The following is a 5701-nucleotide window of genomic DNA, read 5'->3' on the forward strand; positions in this document are numbered from 1 at the left end:
GCTTCACCAGTCATCTGCCTTCCCCGTCATGTACAGCCCAGAAGAGGACAGGTTGTGCCTGAGACATGTTTCTCTCTCTGTTTGACTACAGAGGCAGTCCAAATAACCGGACATGAAATTTTTTTGAGTCCAGGAAGAATGCTGAAAATCACAAGATGGTATCTAAGACATCCTCATCTGTTCATGATTCCCACAGAGTTTTGCTCATTCCCCTTTTTCTCAATTACTATTTTGTTTCAGGCCAGAAGAGAGTAAGGGCCCTATTTCTTGTCCTGGCTCCCAAGTAGGAAGCTGCTCTCCAGAGGTGTGTGCTTGTCTCCACATCACATGGAAGCTGCCATAGCTGATGGTGTGTTTGTCAGCTGGGGAATAACTAACCCCCTGCCCGATAATCATGGGGACCCTAAGGGATGATATTCAGTGGTAGTTGGTTTGCAGGGTCAAGATGCCCCGGAGGAGTGGAGAACAGCCTCAGCCACTGCAGCACCAAGTGTCTGCATAACTTCAGACTGGTGTGATGAGGCAACTAGGCATTGAGGCATTGTCTCCTGAACAGCTGCTTCGAGCTACGTGTCCACAGTGCGAGTGTCGCTGGGGGTGTTTATTGTGCCACTCTCCAGGCGTTGGGGTTCCCTCCATGTCTCTGGGAGTAGCAGTGGGCAGAGAGACTTGTAGAAATCGGTTAAAAATCATGAATTCTTGTGTGGTTCAGTAGGACAGATTCACCGTGGTACACACTTCCCCATCACTTGTAACTCCTAACTTCTAGGTCTTTTGCTTCGTAATTTAATTTCTTGTAGCTGCACACGCTCTAGCACTGTCTATCAAAATGAGCGCGTGTGTGCGGCACTGACACTTAATGGTTAAAATGCTTGTTTTACATAACTAGAGCATAACCTTGGGAATTAATCTCTTTGCTTATTAAGGCAAGAAAGTAATTGGATTTTCCTTCTGGTAACCTTTCTTGGCTTTCCCACATTTTCTGTCCCAATCATGAAAGCATGAGGCTGTCTGGGCAAGCACTGGTCTCTTGCATGTTCTTCACAAGAATAATTAGTGATGTTTCATCATTACCCTTTGCAGTTTTATAATACATTCGTTTTTTCAAGCAAATTTTAAAAAATAATGTTTGAAGAAAAATGTTCTTCCGTATTTCACAGCTCATTATATTATGGTTCTTGCTGCCCCCATTTAAAGCCTTATCTACTAGAATTTAAGTAAAGAGTTCTTCATTAAAAGTGGAAATAAACCTGAGAGCTTCCATTGTGCCACAGGAGTGTGCATTAGAGAGGGTCTTTGACTGGGTATCCAGTCTCCACTGTGCTTGAAATACAGAATAAATAAACTTGGGGAATAAGTTCCTTGTTCATTTTTATTTCTGATCATAATTAATTTTTAAAAGACTCACTATGTAACTTCTGTTCCCTTTACTTGATCTACACAATTATACATTTGTTCTTGGTCCTACATTTGATCCAAGGCTTGTGGGCTCTTCAGTTTAATTTGTAATTTATCCATTAATTAAGAAGGAGAAAATGTTGTGTGATGGATGGAGCTGGGGACCAGGAATCAAAGCTTCTGAGTTCTCCCTGGCTCTGTTCCTGACCTGAGGAAAGTCACTCACACCTTCTGGCTCGTATTGTCTCCGGGATTCTCAATATAATTATGTTTAAATGCCCCCAGGCAATGACATGAAAGCTGATAATGACAGGATAGAAAGCGGTTCCTTTCACAAGCTCCACGGAGATGTTCAGCTCCAGGTTTCAGGTCAAGTCCCCTTTAGGTTCTAAGACTATGTGGCTCCTGTAATTATGGAAGAACATGGGGGTGTCCATTGTGTACTCTTTTAGTGAAGAAACCGTTCAGCCATTCTTTTGGAATGATTTAGCATCAGTGATGATGAAGAGGACAGAAAGGACTGGCTTGGTTTCTGCAGTGCCAGTGCGTGAGTGCCCCTGGGGCAGGAAGGAGAATCCCGTGCACTATGGATGCCAAAGCATTTGCTGTGTTTCACTGAGGAGAGGGAATATCAGTGCCCACCCTGCTGAAACCTTGCAGCTTAACTGTCCTTGCATTTCTTTTTTTACCTGGATCTCTTAAAAAAAAGGGGGGAGGGGGAGCATAGGAAAAAAACTGTGTAAGACCAAAGAAAGCAGAGGAATAAATAACCACTAGGAAATTCCCAGCACATCCCTTTTCTGAAGGTTTCAGGAAATTCCATTTGTTAGAGGAAACACTGGAAATTAGGAGCTGCCCAGAAGAGGGACTAGCAGGAGACAGCTGAGATAATTTTTCACTGCCAGGACTGCACTGTGTTGTCTCTCCTTTTACAACTCATCGGCAGACATTATTACCTGGTGAAAAAATCTGTTTTGCAACTCCTCCCGAGTCCTCATAAATCATTAATGCCTGGCTAAGCACAGTGTGAGCATTACCAAGCCTCTGAGAATGAAGGCCCGTTCTGATATAACCTTGTGTCCAATACTAATGCCTGCTAGTTATTTAGTAATACAAAGGAGCCACAGTGAGGAAGATCGATGAATCAATGCAGTCTCCTGACTTCCTCCTCCTCTCTGCCTGCCTCTTTCTAGTTCAGAAACTGAGCTACAAAAAATACAGGGCTGTTCATCGTCATCTCTCTGTGGAGAGCACTGTAACAAGTTATGGGGACAAGGAAGGAATTATAGCCTCCAAATGAAAAAGAGGAGCTTCTATTTATGATTAGGGCTTGTTCTGATGTCTGGTTTTTTTATGAGCCAAATTGCACCACTGCTCCAGACCTGTGTTTTTTGGTTTGCATCCCTTAATGAATGCGTGTGGTATAAAGCACACTGAAGTGTGCAGAAAGCATAGATAGAAACTGTGCCTAGGAACTGCAGGACTATGTAATTAAAGGGTGCTCAGTAAAGTCCAAGTAATCAGCTCATTACCCAAGGGAGCTGTCAGGGGATTTAGATGCTCAAACCAGCTCTCACAGTACTGAAGACAGCACAGAGGGTACAACATCCATAGGTGCCGTGGCTGAACTTTGTGTCTTGTTATTTGGCAGTCTTGGCCACAATCATGAGTTGAAAGATGGTCTCTACTGTCCTGCTTACTCTGAGCTCACCTCCAAAAAGCCCCAGCCTCCTCTCCTCTCCTCTCCTCTCCTCTCCTCTCCTCTCCTCTCCTCTTGCTATTTGTATAGTTGTGCTCTTTGAACAGTAAGAATAATTGATCATAAGCTTTAAAAGGAGGAAATGGAATGAGGTGAGATGGAGATTGGCCCTTTGTGAAAGTGTAATCTTAAACTTTTGTCGTTTGGTTGGAACCCTTGTCTTGAAAGGCTTCTGCAAGGAAGGACTGCTACAGATACTAGAGAAAAGGATCTTGAAAGGAACTTAGGTAAATGCAGATGGGGATGGTGGACAGCAGTTAGGTAGATTTGAAAAGGGGAATGACAGAAAGAAAAAGTGAAATTAAGTAGCAGATAAGAGAGCATCAGAAAGTTTAGAGGGAAAAATAACTGCCTTTAAGGCATGAAATGATAGAAAATTATCAGAAGGAAAATGTAGTAGCTGTAAGCGAAAGTGAGAAAATGGACCAAGACAGACAAAAACATTCATATGTGAAAAGGGACAGAAAAATCATCTCCAAAAATATGCAACTAAGAAAGCATCTGGTGCTGTTCCTGTGAAACCAGAGACCTTAGTCACTTCGACCCTGAGTCGGGGAGGACACCCCTTGTGCCCAGAGCATCCTTGGTCTTTACCTGAGGCCTGGAGCATTCATGGTCATCAGACTTTAGGCACCACACCTCCAGCAAAAGCCTTAAACTTTCCTGCAGAAATGTGAACATTGGGTTCCCATTTTAAGTTTTGCTCAAAATGTATCATTGTGCTTTAGCTCAGATGAATTTGTTAAGAATAGTCCCTGCCATAGCAGCCCCTGGACAGAGTGGTTTATTTTCCCCTATTATAGATCTGACACAAACCTGCTTATTTCTGTGCCCTCTCTAATGATCTGCTTGCTCTCTGGAGAGCAGTGACCCATTTCAGCACAGGATAATTAGCCTTTCAGACACCACTGTGTTTCCATTAAATAGACATAAATGTGCAAGGTGACATTTATTTACTTAGGCCTGAAAAATGTACACCGCAGATGTTGGGGCTTGGGAGAACTTCCGTTTCTTTTCATGCAACAGTTGTATATTTGCATGTTTTCATGTTGGTTCACCGCTAGTGCCTCACTGAAACAATTCCTGTTGAGTTTCACTGGGGAAGCAGCAGAACACAGAGATTATTTGGGTCTGCATTTCACCGTGAGGCCCTCGGGCAGTGCTCTGACAGCCCGGTGCCCGAGCCCCACAGTGGCATTAAACACAGTTCTGGCTGCACACTCTGCAGACCCCTTTTACTTCATGTAAGGAGGGACTCCATGTAAAGAACTGTTGTTGATTTACAGATATGTCTGAAGAGGAAAGCATTCAGGGTGTTCCACTCAGAAAATGAGAACCTTGACCTATTGCAAACATAAAATAAAACCAAAATCCTTTAGTATTTAAAATCAGCTCTTTTATCATCTTGATCACTGGCTTTGGAACCACCAGACTATTACCCAGGTGAAAGTGTATTATTCATCTTGATAGCCACTTTGGTCTGCCAAGTTGGAGGGAAGTCTTACTCCTAAAAGTCCAGCCAGCATATAAAACATGTAGGTTGCATAGTGGTTCACATCCACACATGAAGACATGGCATGCTGTTATTTCATTCTGTTAGCACCAATAGGCTTTATAAAAGGAGGCATCGAACAAGGTAGGTGCTTTATTGCAGGATGGAAACACTTTCATAGGTTATTTTAATCATTATGATTCTTTCATGATGTGTGAAAGTTGATTGTTGCTGTAAATGAAGCCATTGAAGGCTAAAAAATAAAAATGCTGTGATGATAAAAATCCTTGGAGTGCAAAAAATGGGAATTGCTATAAAAGGCAGTCATTTATTCTCTGCGTGAGATTATTTTTTTATCATAAGGATGCTTTTAAGCTAATTCTGAAACATATACAACTGTGGTCTATATAGCTGAGGTATATTGCAAGATGCACTGATAATATGGCTAATTTTTAATGCACTGTAATTTATATATTATTTAGAAGTACTGTTTTATTCTGTTAACTGAGAGGCTTAACACATTTTTACTATGTTAAGGATAAGTTATTTTTTCAGGTCTTGTGGTTTTATTATTTTGACCCATACCCAGTTCATATTGCACCATAATACCATATTTTTACTAATATTATTCTAGTATGTTCAAAACTTATTTGCATTTGGATAGAAATTCATTAGCTCTTTGATTTTTATTATAACAATTATTTTAACTTTTCTGTGACAATGTGTTCTGTGTTTCTGATTTGCTGATGCTGAAAGATTTTGTTTTCATTTTTAACCCTTCCAAATTTAGGATTGTTTTTGCTTTTTTTCTGTATATATATATATATTTCAGTTGTTTAGACCTACTGGTTCCTGCTTTTTCTTTTTCTTTTTTTAATATGTTATGTTTGTAACTTCTGTCTGTGTTGAGCCAATCTTACCAACAAAAGTATCAGTTGTTTCCTGTTTCTCTACTTCTTTACAAAAAAAAAAAAAAAAAGAAAAGTAAAAAGTAAAAATAAAAAACTCTTAAAGGGAACCCTGGCACTGTCTGTCTTCTCTGTTCTGCAGAA

The sequence above is a fragment of the Merops nubicus genome, unplaced genomic scaffold, assembly GCF_000691845.1.
Source record: "Merops nubicus isolate BGI_N331 unplaced genomic scaffold, ASM69184v1 scaffold29220, whole genome shotgun sequence".
Taxonomy (NCBI): Eukaryota; Metazoa; Chordata; class Aves; order Coraciiformes; family Meropidae; genus Merops; species Merops nubicus.